Here is a 17,069-nt window from a genome sequence, read left to right as displayed (position 1 = left end):
AATTGTAAGCAAAAACTCTTTCGATATTGTCTCTTAGCCGATATTTTACTTACCTAATGCGCAAATTTGTCCTTTGTTGAGGAAGCCCTTTCCATTTAATGGCCATGAGGTTTTTAACAGGAGTTTCGGAAATGATTTACACCGTGAAACACTTGGATATTGAAGTTACATATCCGAAAAAAAGTCCGGTGATAAGAATGGAAGGTTGATCTCTGTGTGTACAAAGTTTTTCCATCAATACTTTAGTACAGCATTGATAAGTAATTGTAGGCATGATTTCCGTTGTGATTATTGTTTGATGAAAATCAGATAGAGCCAAGCCCTCAATGCAGAAATTTTTAACCGACTATCTTTTCGATGCACTTGTTGAGAAAGATCATCGATTGACTCTCGTATCCTTCCCAGGCCAACAGCATCATGAACGCGTCTACTTCCCACGTCAAAGTTCCTAAGTCTTACTAAATCATTTCTTTCCTTGAATCACGATTTATGCACCTATATTTTTGACGGATTATAAGCCAAATAAAATCTTGTAGTGCACGCAATAGCAATTAAACGTCGTTATTATCGTAGCATTCAGTGTCCTCCCATTCCTCTCTCGTCCATTTATCCTTTTTTATTTACTTTCATAACTGAATTTTGTTTAAAAAGTTCTACTGTGATCATCTCAAGTTATAACGTAGTGGTTTCACATGAATTCATCAGTTATTTTTCACCTTACGGCTGAAAATTAGTTGCTAATGTCGCAAATGACTTGTCGTGCGTCATATTTTTAATTTGCTACACCGTGGTTGAATCGTTTATTTCATCCAAAAGATGCATTTTTTCCTGTTTTATATTCAACAGATAACCTTCCCTCATCGGTGGGAACGGCTTTTTCCGGCTGTCAATAGGTAAAATATTGAGTTTCCTTTGACGAATTCCCCATAAGGAACCATGTATTTCTGCTCCACCCGGGGTAATGGAATATGGCGGACCGGCTAAAGTGCCACGCCACCCTGGCTTCACTTTCCTACCGTAGGAGGGGTAGCTAACGCCCTCTCCAGATGCTCTATGGTTGTCACCTCCGTTCTCGCTTCAAAATATTACCGTCGTGGGGGCTTACCAGTCTATGATGAGCGTGTTGGGAGCGGGCCACATCTCCCCGCCCTGGCTGTCCGACCTCTATGTCCCATCGCTCTCTCGCGGTGGCATTCGGAAGAGTAATGTGCGCGAATGGAACACGAGGGGGGTCGTGCCTCTCGGTTGAGGTCAGGCGTAGTTTAGGGATGCAGATCGGAATGATGAGCTCCCGAGTTATTTAAAACGAGCTCTCTCCGACTGGATCCTTCGGCTGGGCCGCGCCAACTTTCTCCTGCTGTGAAGCGATAACGCCAAGGGCACGGTCCAGCGGCCTCCCAGCTGCGGTGGATACAGGGGACTTGGTCGTTCTCGCCCTTGTAGCATGGGGAGGTGAGATTCAGTAGCTTGCTTTCTGCTGATGTTCACGGAAAATTATATATGGAGTCCTAAAGCCTCCATTTATCGTAGACAAAATCATAGTCCATGTCCATGAAGTTGTAATAAATATTCCAATGAGGCTAAGTTACGAATCTATGTCTTCACGGCGTTAATCCAGTGTTTCTTCGGTCTGGAGTTTGCTGATTACGAAAATCAATGCAATGGACATAAATGAGTTGGAATAGGTTTGGGAGGGAAAGGCTAGAGATCCCTTGTAAAACAGAATTTGCGGTTAATGTCGCTCTCGCGTGGACTACCGACGGTCAGTCCCTCTAATGAGGGTTCGTCCTCGACTCCGAGCCTAATCCGACCCTTTCCCGGGGTCCGAGCTCGCGACGGATGGACCCAAAACACCGGGAGGGCCCCCACCCAAGTGGGCCACGTGTAGTACAATTTTGATTTTACAGTTCCTCTCGTGCTATCAACAATTTATTGCCTTTATCGTCTTCTTGATGACACCAGAAATACGGTCCTTTTTTGATCGTCTTTCTACGATGATTTTCAAGAATTTTATCCAATCTGCGCTAGAAGTCCCGTTTTGACTTGGCAACGCTGCAGCCATTAACTTTGGGGTGGGATAGGCTAGCCCTCTCACTCGACGCTCAACAATGGCAAACCCTGTTATGACCTGGGAATTGGAAAGTTGCAAAGAATTGAAAATTGCATACTAACAAATACGTCCACATTCATGCAAAGGAAAAACTTGCCAACTGCTCAAACAGACAAGATGAGAAGGCATAAAGGCCGCTTTATACGGCGAATTTTCATTCGAAAGATCATTCGAATTAAATTCATTCGTCTTTCGGTGGGGTATGACGTACTAAGTGGAGATTCGAACGGTACGAATTGATAGCGGAAAACCATTTTAGTAAATCGTGCGTTTTGTGATCTCGTAACGAAGTACATAATAAGTTGTTTTCGCTGCAGGGCAACGATGATTATGCTTCAAGATAGTGCGCTGTGATCACAAGGAAACTTACTCTTCAAATGACCATATCATTTATATTATTCACGGAATCATTCAAGCAAATTAGGCCATGCTTGAAATTTAATTCTTATGTGTTCCTTCAATGATGAGAGATAGGCAATACTGTGATTTCATAGGGGAGCCAAGATAACGTAACGGCTCATTTTCGTTCTACTGTGTTCATCGACTAAACAGAGATTTTGTCATTAATTGGGGCTCTCAACCCAAACTTAAGCGCTCATCTCATGTAATACATTTTAGTAATAGGAAATTATACAAAATATTGAAGCAATCGAGGAGAAAAAGGACGTTTTTATTCATTGAATATCCCGAATGTCATTTCCGAATTACCCATTGTAGACAATTGATGATTGTGAATTTATGTTCTCTCAAAGTACATATTATTATTCGAGCTTTGTATGGTTACTTTGCTTCTAAAATTTTAAATATGATCTTAAAATTCCGAGGTGCATGCCAATGGCAAGATGGACGCCGTGCGCTCATATCATTCACGGAAATCGTTGAATCGCGTTGAATTTGTGTGGTGTTTAATTAAATGTCCAAAATTCAAAACTATTTTATTATGTTCGTATTACAGACCACCTAACTCAGATATAACGTCAATGTTGGATTTTCAAAATCAAATAAACAGCGTAGCATCCAAGTATCCTGAAAGAAACTTGATTGTGGGTGGAGATTTCAACGTACCTTCTATAGATTGGGAGACTTATAGCTTCATTCCTGGTGGGAGGGATAAAGTGATCTGCGAGGCCTTATTACACACTTTTACATCTAATTCATTGCTTCAAATAGCATCCGCACCAAACAGACGAGAAAGTATTCTTGATTTATTAGCGACAAATATACCACATCAGGTAATAAACATTGGCACTGTTGAAGAAATAAGTGACCATAGGGTAGTAACTGCAAAGCTTTCTCTAAATACCGCTGTAAACTTTAAAAAGAGCGTAAAATTTTCATTTTTAAAAGAGCTAATTTTGATGGGTTTAAGAGTCATCTGAAAATTGCTTTCCCAGCGTTTCAAGAATCAACAATAAAGTTAAATGTTGAGGGTACTTGGAAAGCTTTTCTTTCGCTCGTAACTTCGGGAATAAATAGCTACATCCCTAGTAAAACAAAAAAGAAGGCAGCGAGCCGAGATGGTATGACGCGGAAGTGAGAAATTCATTTAGGCGAAAAAGAGCGTGTCATGCTAAAATGAAAAAAGTCAGCTCGGATTTATCCACAAATGAACGCGAGCTAATAATTAAAAAATATAGGATGACTAAAGCCACCACGCGGGAAGCGTTCAGCAATGCGTTCACGAATTTTAAAAGAAAAACACTAGTAGAGCAGTTACAGGATAACCCAAAAGCGTTTTGGTCATATGTTAGGGAAGTTCAAGGTAAACGATCTACCGTATGTTCGCTGAGAAACGACAATGGAGATGTGTTGACAAGCAGTTACGATAAAGCCAATTTATTAAATTCCTACTTCAAGAGCGTGTTCACCGAGCCTTCCGAGAACTCACCCGAGACCGATGACAATCCCTGTATACATAAGATGCCAGCTATTGACATTAGTACGCTCGGAATAGAAAATATATTGAAATCGCCCATTACTTGCAGTTAATATTCAGTAAATCCAGTAAAGCAACACGAAGTACCTAATGACTGGAAAATCGCTAATGTAACGCCAATATTTAAAAGTGGAGACAAGGAAGAGCCATCTAATTACAGGTCGATATCTTTAACGTCCATCTCATGCAAAGTCCTTGAACACATCGTAGTCAGCTCGGTAATGAAACATCTAGACGCGCAAAACTTATTAATGGGAACTCAACATGGATTCAGGAAAAGCAGATCGTGCGAAACTCAGTTAGCGCTTTTTTTTCTCCCACGATATTTTAGTCTCCGGGGAAGACAACATTCCAGTAGACGCGATTTTTCTTGATTTCAAAAAGACATTTGATAAAGTACCCCACGGAAAGTTAATAATAAAACTTAAATCTTATGGTCTAGACGAAGATGTCATTTCCTGGATTTGAGAAATTTTGAGCAACCGTGTCCAAAGAGTAGTATTAGACGGTGCAGTCTCCAATGAGGTTAGAGTGACTTCTGGCGTTCCTTAGGGTAGTGTCATTGGCCCACTCCTATTCCTTCTTTATATAAACGACACTGGCGAAGTAGGACACAGTAAGTTACGATTACTTGCAGACGAAGCTGTAGTTTACAGAGAAATCCGTTTCAGCAAAAATATAGATGAACTAACGAATGACCTTGCTGCTATCCAAGCTTGGTGCGATGCTTGGTAGTTAGAATTAAATTTGAAAAAATGCGTCGTAATGCATTTCTGGAAGAAGAACAACACCCTACGACGTAGCTATATGATTCGGGGTACCCAATTAGAGACTGTTGAATCCGTGAAATAACTAGGAGTTAGACTCAATAATGATTTATCGTGGAATAAACATATTCGAGAAATAACCGGTCAAGCTAATCTTAAAATGGGTTTTGTTAAAATAATATTAGGAAAGTGCGACGACAAGGTGAGAGAAATTAGCTAGTTTTCCCTCGTTAGACCACATTTGGAATACGCTGCCAGTGTTTGGGTCTCTCATGAAAAAGGCTTAATAACAGAGTTAGAACGCGTGCAAAGAAGAGCTGCCAGGTATGTGAAAGGTCGTTACGATAGTCTTGTTAGTGTAACTGACCTCTTAGATAAACTCGGATGGGAATCTCTGTCGGACCGTAGATTGATAAATAGACTAAACCTTTTAGATAAATTCAAGAGTCTTTTCTGACGAAGTTAACCATATCTTACGGACGCCAACATACTACGAAGATCAGATCATATAAATAAAATAAGAGAGATAGATTGTAGAACAGACAGATTCCGAATGTCATTTTATTCCACGATCAATAAGAGATTATAACGACAGCAAGAGAACTTGTAAATATATTGCATGACTTGTAGTGTAGCCTACTAACATATGTAAAAATTAATGCATGTTTCTTAATTCAATTATTATTTCTAACAGCATATAGTAGTATAGTATGTTAGTATACGGGACGTTTTTTGGACGGTGTGGTATGCATGTGGGAGTCCAAATGCATGCTGCATGCTGGTGATTGATCACCCCCTGCCAAACACCCTAGAGGTGGCACGCAGGGTATTATGTAGATGTAGATGAAATCATTCAAGCAAAGTAGAACATGCCGTAAATTTTATTCAAATTATCATTCGAACGCAGGAAATTTCTGTTATACACGGTTAATGATGGTCATTCGAAAGATCATTAGAATGATCTTGCGAATGAAAATTCACTGTGTAAAGCGGCCTTAAAAAAGGAAAATTTCTGAAACATGAATTAAGGAAGACATAAGTTAGTAGGATACACAACAAGTCAACAAACCTATTGGTAAATTCTACATCTACACCTAACACCATGGTGTTTGGCAGGGGGCGACCAATCTTCAACATGCAGCATTGAAGACGAAACTCCATGCAAGTGTAGAACTAAAAAGAAATACAAAACATGCAGAGAGTCGTCCGAGGGAGTGACGCGAATAATTCTAGTAATTGAGACACCATTGCTATTGTTAATAATACGAGGGAAGAATAACGATTTAAATATCTCTGATTTGCAGTCTATTAATACAGAGTCTTCCGAAAATAATCGTAGCTTACTGTGTACTACTTCGCCAGAGTCGTTATATGTAAAGAAGCAATATGAGTGGGCCAATGACACCACCCTGGGGGACGCCAGAAATGACCTCAACCTTATTGGAGACTACACCATCTAATACCACTCTTTGGACGCGGTCGTTCAAAAGCTCTCTTACCCAGGAAATGACATCATCATCTAGGCCATAAGATTTCAGTTTTATTATTAACTTCCCGAGAATTATTATTCTGCGTATGACAGTGGTTTTTTGGACCTCCAATATGTCTAATTAATCATTTTTTCAATGCGTCCCGGATGAAAAGGATTCTTCCGTTCGTCCCACCCGTATCTGCTTCCGCTCTCCTCCGCTTCTCCACCCGTATATGTTCACCCCCGCGCACACAACTTGCTGTTACCGCTCGCCCTCCTCCCCCAAAGTGCTTTATGCCCTCCATGCGTCTTCAATCCTCATTACGCTTCGTGTTTGTTTTTTCGCCGCCTCCCACACCCAGCCCCCCGTCCCTCTCCATCTCTTTCTCTAACCTTTTCGACTCCTTATCTCGGACTCGCTAACTTCACTGCCAACGTCCGTACACACCTCTTCTTCCCCTCCTTCACTTCTCCCACTAACCCATTCCACTCTCCGCAGCTAACTTCGCACACGAACAGCACTTTATCTGCTCGATACATTTCCCTCACTGCGAGGACCATCTCGATACGGTAACGAGGCCCGCAGAGCTCGTAAAGCTGTCGGCGGGAAAGGATTCCGACCCCCATCCGATCTCCGACTCTTTCAACTCCGCTCCGCAGCCTCTGTCCCCTCTGTCCCTTCTACTCATGGTACAGCAAGTGTTGAGGAGAATTTTCGTACTTCTCAGCGGTGGAATATTTGATTTTTACCCTCACGCCTAGGAGTAATGATAATAGTAATGTCTGACCAATGATCACAGGTTCCCCCAATTACGATCAATACATGAAACTATCTATATAATAAATAAACGGATTCATCTCAAGTGATCGTAGAGCTCAATGAACTTTATTCAGATACGATAATTGTAATGAAGTCGGGCAACACATTCAATAAAATCATATGTAGGCGGGAGTCGAAATCGCGATCGTTGTTGTGGCAGGGGAGGACTTAATCTGCCGGCACCGAGACCGGCGAAGTCATTAACTCTTTTACTGACACAGAGTTTTCGTTCTAATTTTCCTGTGAATCGCATCGTTCGACGTTGGATTACTTAATGAACCAGTGATGTTCGTCGTGGATGACATAAATGCACAGCAGTCATTAGTATGTTACGATGTTGGTTGGTTCATCAAGTTATCGTTCGTTATTTTTCTTACGAAATTGTCACCTACCGCGAAATGAGTGAAGACCTTGACGTTGACATCGTCTGTTCAAGCAACGGTCATGATTAGAACCAGGCGTGAAGAAAAGAACTGAGCCCTATCCATGGCAGCGGCATTCATTACGTAACTTCCGTAGGACGTCTGCCTATCGCCTAATATGGAAAGTCAACATGAAGGAGTCACATATCTTGGAGTTACGATAACTTCAAATCTATCGTGGGGATCTCCTATGAGTAATAAATAATTGTAGCATAGATCTGAAGGAGCAAGGATTCGTCAAGCGTTTTGGCTCTATGGGAAGGTTTTCGGACCAAAAAATGGAAGAGTTATTACTTCGCATGCGTCTAGTCTCTTCCCGAATGTACTGCACGCTTATGAGATACACCGCATAAATATTTAACCCACGAACCAAATTAACAGCAAAGAAAAAATGCGCGAGGCGTCAAAAACTGCTTTGGGTCAAACGGGGAGTGGGAGTCTCAAGAGACTCATTAGTCACGTATTTACGCATATTAAATTTTTGCAATGACCGTGGAGAACTGGATTCTAGGGAACAGTTAGAAATTTTAAAAATTATTGACAATCAAGATAGTACCCTTATAAATGAATACCTCTACCCATCCTTTTCACCTATTCTGGCGTCTGTTTTAAAATTCATCAAGTAACTAGGTAACAACAAGATTAACAACAAGATTAAAATTACAAATTATAATTAGCGCCTGATGATGATGATTACTCATTGAAACCCGGGTCGCGCTCTTATAAAATAAGTGGTGTAAGTAACTGTCTATATCCAGGAAATAATGGAATACCACATAGTTAACCAAGAGTTAGTGAATTTTGTTCGTGAAGCAAGTACGGCTACTCAAGTAAAGTTATACCGAAAGTTATCCATCAAGAAACGGATCGCCTCTCTCAATATTTACTTCAACAGCATGTGTCTCCGGCAGAATCTTACCCCATCTTACGTGAACATCACAACATCTTCACGGTCGCCAGCTGCTATCCATGCCGTTAGGAAGGCTTCAAGTGAATGGATTCGGAGAGAATTGAGAAAATGGTACGGAATCCGAGATAGCATCTCTTACTATCTATTCGTTTTGCATGTTGAACTTACGCATTCCTTGCACACTGTGGAATGGTCAGCTATAGATGATTATGTTCGTCAACTCAGCAGTGTTGCAGCTTTTAAGAAACGTGAGATACTAAATCGTAAAATACTGCGGTTGAAAGGACGGACGACGGCAGCGATCGACGACGTCAATGGAGCACCACAATGCCATAAATTCCACCAGAGAGTATTAAATCTATCTCATCACAAATTTGAAGTGGAAGAAATGGATGTCCTTTCTAAAGGGCTAAAGTACGCCCCTCCGATTCCTATAACCCGTAGTGACCTGGAAACGTTAGCGATTGAGTTCGATGTTGCCCTTAAACGAGCGGATACAAGCCTGAAACATGTTGTTGCCCACGAGATATGTAAGATTTATCCAGCTATTTGTGACTCACGACCTTCTAGAGATGCAGTGCAAGTGCTGAAAACAGTTCGATCAATTCAAAGACAGCTAGTGACTGAAGATTTGGTGATTCAGAAAGCTAATAAAGGAAATTGCCTGGTGATTTTGAAGCGGGAGGATTATATTAAGAAGTGCTATGAATTTATTCAAAAATCAAATTTGTCACTGTTGGAGAAAGACCCTACGCAGAAGTACCAAAAATCTATCAGAGATGTCATACGAAGCTCAAAAGAACTTTTCCAACCCAAAGATAGGCATTTTTTGTTATCTAAAAACCCTATTCCTCCTAGACTTTATGGGCTCATTAAAATTCACAAACCGGACGCACCAATCAGACCAGTGGTGTCGAGTATAAGCGCTCCAGCGCACAAACTTGCCCATACCTTCTACATCTACATCTACAAATTACCCTGCGAGCCACCTCTAGGGTGTTTGGCAGGGGGTGATCAATCACCAGCATGCAGCATGCATTTGGACTCCCACATGCACACCACACCGTCCAAGAAACGTCCCGTATAATAACAAACTATACTACTATATGCTGTTAGAAATAGAATATAGAATAGAAATTCAGAAACATGCAGTAAGTTTTACATAGGTTAGTAGGCTACACTACAAGTCATGCAATCTATTTACGCGCTCTATTGCTGCCGTTATAATCTCTTATTGATCGTGGAAAAAATGACATTCGGAATCTGTCCGTTCTGCAATCTATCTCTCTTATTTTATTTATATGATCTGATCTGCCGTAGTACGTTGGCGTACGCAAGATATGGTTAACTTCGTCAGAAAAGACACTGCTCTTGAATTTATCTAAAAGGTTAAGTCTATTTTTCAATCTACGGTCCGACAGAGATTCCCATCCGATTTTATGTAAGAGGTCAGTTACACTAACAAGACTATCGTAATGACCTTTCACATACCTGGCAGCTCTTCTTTGCACGCGTTCTAACTCTGTTATTAAGCCTTTTTCATGAGGGTCCCAAACACTGGCAGCGTATTCCAAATGTGGTCTAACGAGGGAAAAGTAGCTAATTTCTCTCACTTTGTCGTCGCACTTTCCTAATATTCTTTTAACAAAACCCATTTTACGATTAGCTTGACCGGTTATTTCTCGAATATGTTTATTCCACGATAGATCATTATTGAATCTAACCCCTAGATATTTCACAGATTCAACTGCCTTTAACTGCGTGCCCCGAATGACATAGTTACGCTGTAGGGAGTTATTCTTCTTCCAGAAATTCATTACGACGCATTTTTCCAAATTTAATTCTAACTTCCAAGCATCGCACCAAGCTTGGATAGCAGCAAGGTCATTCGTTAGTTCATCTATATCTTTGCTGGAACGGATTTCTCTGTAAACTACAGCGTCGTCTGCAAATAATCGTAACTTACTCTGCACTACTTCGCCAATGTCGTTTATATAAAGAAGGAATAGGAGTGGGCCAATGACACTACCCTGAGGAACGCCAGAAGTCACTCTAACCTCATTGGAGACTGCACCGTCTAATACTACTCTTTGGACGCGGTCGCTCAAAAATTCTCTAATCCAGGAAATGACATCTTCGTCTAGACCATAAGATTTCAGTTTTATTATTAACTTTCCGTGGGGTACTTTATCAAAGGCCTTTTTGAAATCAAGAAAAATCGCGTCTACTGGAATGTTGTCTTCCCCGGAGACTAAAATATCGTGGGCGAAAAGCGCTAACTGAGTTTCGCACGATCTGCTTTTCCTGAATCCATGTTGATTTCCCATTAATAAGTTTTGCGCGTCTAGGTGTTTCATTACCGAGCTGACTACGATGTGTTCAAGGACTTTGCAAGATATGGACGTTAAAGATATCGGCCTGTAATTCGATGGCTGTTCCTTGTCTCCACTTTTAAATATAGGCGTTACATTAGCGATTTTCCAGTCATTAGGTACTTCGTGTTGCTTGATGGATTTACTGAATATTAACTGCAAGTAGAGGGCAAGTTCTGAGGCTAGTTCTTTATATACGCGAGAAGGGATTTCGTCTGGACCAGGTGATTTATTTGGACTAAGCGATTTCAATATATTTTCTATTCCGAGCGTACTAATGTCAATAGCTGGCATCTTATGTAGACAGGGATTGTCATCGGTCTCGGGTGAGTTTTCGGAAGGCTCCGTGAACACGCTCTTAAAGTAGGAATTTAATAAATTGGCTTTATCGTAACTGCTTGTCAACACATCTCCATTGTCGTTTCTCAGCGAACATACGGTAGATCGTTTACCTTGAACTTCCCTAACATATGACCAAAATGCTTTTGGGTTATCCTGTAACTGCTCTACTAGTGTTTTTCTTTTAAAATTCGTGAACGCATTCCTGAACGCTTCCTTCGTGGCGGCTTTAGTCATCCTATATTTTTTAATTATTAGCTCGCGTTCATTAGCGGATAAATCCGTGCTGACTTTTTTCATTTTAGCATGACACGCTCTTTTTCGCCTCAATGATTTTCTCACTTCCGCGTCGTACCATCTCGGTTCGTTGCCTTCTTTTACTATTTTACTAGGGATGTAGCTTTTTATTCCCGAAGTTACGAGCGAAAGAAAAGCTTTCCAAGTATTCTCTACATTTAACTTTAATACTGATTCTTGAAACTCTGGGAAAGCATTTTTCATATGACTCTTAAACCCATCAAAATTAGCTCTTTTAAAAATGAAAACTTTACGCTCTTTTTTAAAGTTTACAGCGGTATTTAGAGAAAACTTTGCAGTTACTACCCTATGGTCACTTATTCCTTCGACAGTGCCAACGTTTATTACCTGATGTGGTATATTTGTCGCTAATAAATCAAGAATATTTTCTCCTCTGTTTGGTGCGGATGCTATTTGAAACAATGAATTAGATTTGAAAGTGTGTAATAAAGCCTCGCAGATCACTTTATCCCTCCCACCAGGAATGAAGCTATAAGTCTCCCAATCTATAGAAGGTACGTTGAAATCTCCACCCACAATCAAGTTTCTTTCAGGATACTTGGATGCTACGCTGTTTATTTGATTTTGAAAATCCAACATTGACGTTATATCTGAGTTAGGTGGTCTGTAATACGAACATAATAAAATAGTTTTGAATTTTGGACATTTAATTAAACACCACACAGATTCAACGCTGGTCTCAGTTACGGTTATCGCTTGGCTGACGATTGAATTCTTCTATAAAAACTCCGCCCCCAACTCGATTAATTCTATCTTTCCGATAAACAGTGAACGATTTTGGGAAGATCTCATTGTCTGAATCATCATCTGTTAGCCAACTTTCTGTTCCAAAAATGACATTACACTTCGTACTATGAATTAAATGGTGGAATTCGGGAATCTTATTTCTTAAACTACGGCAATTAACCACAGCCACGATTAAAACTTCGGAAGTAGTAATATTGCGATTCGGGAATAATTCTGATTTGCTTTTGTCGAATAGACTATTCACACGCTCTATACCGCTGATAAATGGAAATGCATGTCTTATTGTCACACTATCAAAATGACTTGAGCCTTGACTGCCTTTGAACGTGTTGCTCGACTGACGCTTCTCGTGCTTAAATGTAATACCTGAAACGCTGATTTTTCTCTCTACTTCTCTATTCTCATTTCTGAAAGAATCTTTGTCTGTGAAAAGTTTTGAACTTACCCCTTTATTTTTCAACCCACTAATATATCTACACTCTGCCCTACTCTCTACTCTAAAAAAGACCTACAGTGCTCAAATATGCTACTCGCTACACGACTAGCCGACTCGGCCGTGTAATGGACTCCCGAACGGTTCAGAGGGATCCGACACGATCGGATTGCCGGCCTAAGGTCCACGAAGGAGGCTCCGATGTCCGTGCAGAAACGACGCAGCCTCTGGTTTATGCCTTCCACTCGGCTCCAAACCAGAGAACCACGATCGATCCTCGGGACAAGACTACAAATCGAAAGCTCAATGCCGACTCCAATGGTCCCACCCACCCGCTTCACTTCGGAATTCAGATCCCGGAGGGAATCTAGAATTTCCTCAGATCCACGGAAGGTGGCATCATTGACGCCGACATGAGCCACGACCCGCAGTCTGGAGCACTTCGTGCCCCGTACCGCCGCACCAACCGCCTGCGTCACCTGAGGAACACCGCCACCAGGGATGCACCATGACGTTACACGGTCGCTTACACCCTCGCGGTCTGCCCTTTCCCGTAACGGGACCATCACACGACGGACATTGCTACTCCCTAACACTATGATCCCCCCCTTCCCACTCTGACGCCCCTTCCTAGGTGCCGGTTTCGGGGTAGGAGTAGGCACGTCAGGCACCTCGGAGTTTCCATCCGACAGCAACTGGTACCTGTTCGAGACGGGGACGGGATTTGCCTCAGCATCCCCCAAACCCCGTCTTAGAGTGACACTACCACCGTCCCTCCGAGACACGACCCTCCAAAACTCAGATTTACGGGGTGACGTGACCCCGTCATCGAGAGATGGACCTCGAGGAAGGCTCTCGATCGACCAGCCGCTATTTGCAATCGGGCGAACCCGTGCAGCCCCTGTGGCACGGCGACCTTTCGAAGAACCACCCCTCGGACCATTCCCCTCAGCGGTATCAGCCACCCTTTCAAACTGGGCCCGAAGTTCCCGCACCATCGTCTCCAACGCGGTAATGCGGTCTCCGAGAGCCTCGCATTCACCGGCGTTTTCAACTCCGGCAACGGGTGACCTATTCGAAGGCATCCTATCACTATCGCGACTTGGATTTCAGAAAAGCTTACCTGACGGGAGATACGCTTAATAAATATTTGAGAGAGTAAAACAAACCGATAAACTTACTAGCTTGTCTCTTTTTAATAGATATTTGAGAGAGAGTAAAACAAACCGATAAACTTACTAACTTGTCTCTTTTTAAACGTAAATAAGGGAATGTAGTTACCTGGATATGGATTAAGTCGATTAATGGGTTTAAAACTAGAAAACTATATAGTTCCAAAGAAGACTAATTAACGAAATTAAGATATAACTTAACGTGGGACAAATAGATTAACGATAATAATCAACAAGAGAGCAAAGACGAAACTAACTAGCTAAAATAAATTCCCCGCAATATGATCCCCACGAAAGAGCAAAGCTATAAAAAGGGTGATAGACTAACAAAAATGTATAAATAAGGGTAAATAAGTAATAAAAGTACTAACAACAATATATAAATACGCGTAAATAGACTTTAAATAAATAAGTATAAATAGACTTTGGATAAATAAGTAAAAAAGAGTATATGAGTCCTTGAGATAAAAGTGTGATCAGTTGCAATGCGTTTGGTGAAAGTATATCCTAACACATGAAAAACGCTAACAAGGCAAAAATATCAAAACCGCACTCGAAAATGCAATGGAAAATAACTGAAGAAGAAAAAGGGTCAACCTCCTACCCTCTAAATAGTCACACGAGTTAACCGAAAGTGGAAGAAACGGATTAGCAAAAGGGATTGATAGCAGGGGGGGAGGTGTGCCTAGCTCTTCAAGGACGCAGGTGTTGTTTTGAGAGGGCTAGGAGTGAAGGGGTGAGTCAAAGGCTAACAACAAGAGGGACGGAAGAAACTACCTGTGTTTCAAGGGGAGATATGTGCTAAAATTACCACTACTGGAGAACGGAACGAGAGTTTTCAAGATCACAAAGAGAGTGCTGCGCTACGAAAATTACAATAAAAATCCTAACAGTCAAAATAGACCTCAAAACAACGGTAAAACAAATAATATATGAAAAGCTTTATAACAGAAAAAAAATATATTAAAACAATATGTATATATATCGTTAGCCTATAATAAGAATTAAGAGTTAGGATTACACACCTGATGTAAAAGAAAAAGGGCAGCTATCACAAAATTACTTAAATAATATTAAGACACTATTCCGATAGAAAAATTAAATCTAAAGCAGCCAAATATATATTCTACTTAACGACCGTAACACCAGATTAGTAAAGGCGCAGCGACACAAATAAAGATAACGTGCAAATAACTATGCAATAAATAATACTAAAGGGAAGAGAAAATTTTGGGATATACGTAAGTTTTCTACTTATCACTACTAGCAGATACTCGATAATCACACGTCGCAGGAACCGGGATCAAACAAAATCAGGATATTCACTCACTCGCACACACCACACACAAAACCCACACCAACTAACAATTAATATTGCACCCCTATATTAAAACTAGGACTAATTTAAATATCCTACGCTAATAAACAAATAAGCTACGACAATATATGTCACTGCACTATATTGCACAAGCAGCAAGACCCAAGCAAGCAGCAGCAAGCGCAGGTAGCAAGAGCAGGTAGTCAGGTGGCCCTGGGGAGCGCGCAAGGGATGCGTCCGTTCCGGTCAGGAGCTGGAGGCAGAATGAAAAAATTAGCCTTCACGTGGTCTTGAACCCAGGACCTACATATTACAGGATCACGAACTAGAGATTTAACAACCTCGGCTATCGAGGTACCTTGACTCAACTGATCTCGCAGCACTCTGCATTTATGTCTAAGCGTGGTATCAAAAATTCGATTGATCTTGTGGACAAAATTAAAGACATCATACCTCCGAAGAACTCAAGACTAGTATCTTTTGATATCGTCAACCTTTTCACTTGTGTGCCACCAGAGGAAGCAACCGGCCTAGCAATAGATCTCCTGGGGGCAGCCAATATTGCAAAGAAAATGAAAGACGAATTATCCACCCTTCTCAAAATATGTGTGGCACAAAATTATTTCAAGTTCGATGGTAAATTTTACAAACAAAGTAGTGGCCTCGCTATGGGCTCACCACTTTCTCCGTTGCTGGCAGATGTTTTTGTTGATAGTTTGGAAAGGAAAATTTTTAGCTCAGGGCATAGCCTACTAAATTCTGTGGTATACTGGTACCGGTACGTTGACAATATTATTGTGCTTTGGAATGGAACTGATCGGCAACTGGATATGTTCTTGAGTTTTTTGAATGACATCCATCCCACAATTTCATTTACCTGTGAAAGAGACTCCAACCATTGTTTAAATTATCTGGATCTTACAATCAAACTCGATAAATGCCGGCATTCCTTCTCCATTTTTCGGAAACCCTGTTATACCGATCATGTCATCCCAGCAAGTTCAAGACACCATTACTCTCACAAACTTATGGCTTTTCATTCCATGATTCATCGCCTGTTAAGCATACCACTTTCCAAAGAAGACTTTAAGAAAGAAATCATCACCATTAAACAAATTGCTTCTGCCAACGGTTATTCTCAAAATTTAATAGATAAACTGATTTTTAAAAAAACAGAGAAGATTGGCTATCGACCAAATGTTTTCGGCGGACGAGGATAAAAAGAAGCAGTGGTGCACAGTGACGTACCTCGATGCACTTTCTCTGAAAATGGCTCATCATTTACCCAAGGACAAATTCCGCTTGGCTTTTAAACCTTATTCCACCTTAAGGAGACTGATCGTTAAATGCAAGGACCATATAGACCGATTGGATAGATGTGGAGTATATTCTTTGAAATGCAGCGATTGCAATGGTGTGTACGTGGGACAGACAGGAAGAAGTTTTGAAATTAGGAAAAAAGAACATTTAAGTGCTTACAAACATAATAAAGATGAAAAGAGTAATTTTGCTAAGCACTTAATATGTAACTGCCACAGAAGCGACTTTAAAATGAATATTTTAAATTTTTGCAATGACCGTGGAGAACTGGATTCTAGGGAACAGTTAGAAATTTTAAAAATTATTGACAATCAAGATAGTACCCTTATAAATGAATACCTCTACCCATCCTTTTCACCTATTCTGGCGTCTGTTTTAAAATTCATCAAGTAACTAGGTAACAACAAGATTAACAACAAGATTAAAATTACAAATTATAATTAGCGCCTGATGATGATGATTACTCATTGAAACCCGGGTCGCGCTCTTATAAAATAAGTGGTATAAGTAACTGTCTATATCCAGGAAATAATGGAATACCACATAGTTAACCAAGAGTTAGTGAATTTTGTAGTATATTGAACGTTCAGCCCCCAATTCAAGTCTTTAGACAG

The 17,069-nt window shown here is 40.8% G+C and overlaps 1 protein-coding gene across 4 annotated transcripts in view; it reads left to right on the top strand.

Moving 5' to 3' along the window:
* Positions 1–17,069, top strand: part of LOC124171505 — a 247,691-nt gene that overhangs the window by 70,892 nt on the left and 159,730 nt on the right. The window lies entirely within an intron of this gene.

This window comes from Ischnura elegans, chromosome X (assembly GCF_921293095.1).
Source record: "Ischnura elegans chromosome X, ioIscEleg1.1, whole genome shotgun sequence".
Lineage (NCBI taxonomy): Eukaryota > Metazoa > Arthropoda > Insecta > Odonata > Coenagrionidae > Ischnura > Ischnura elegans.
Note: the sequence above shows the minus strand (reverse complement) of the source record. Positions and strands in the feature narration are given on the sequence as shown.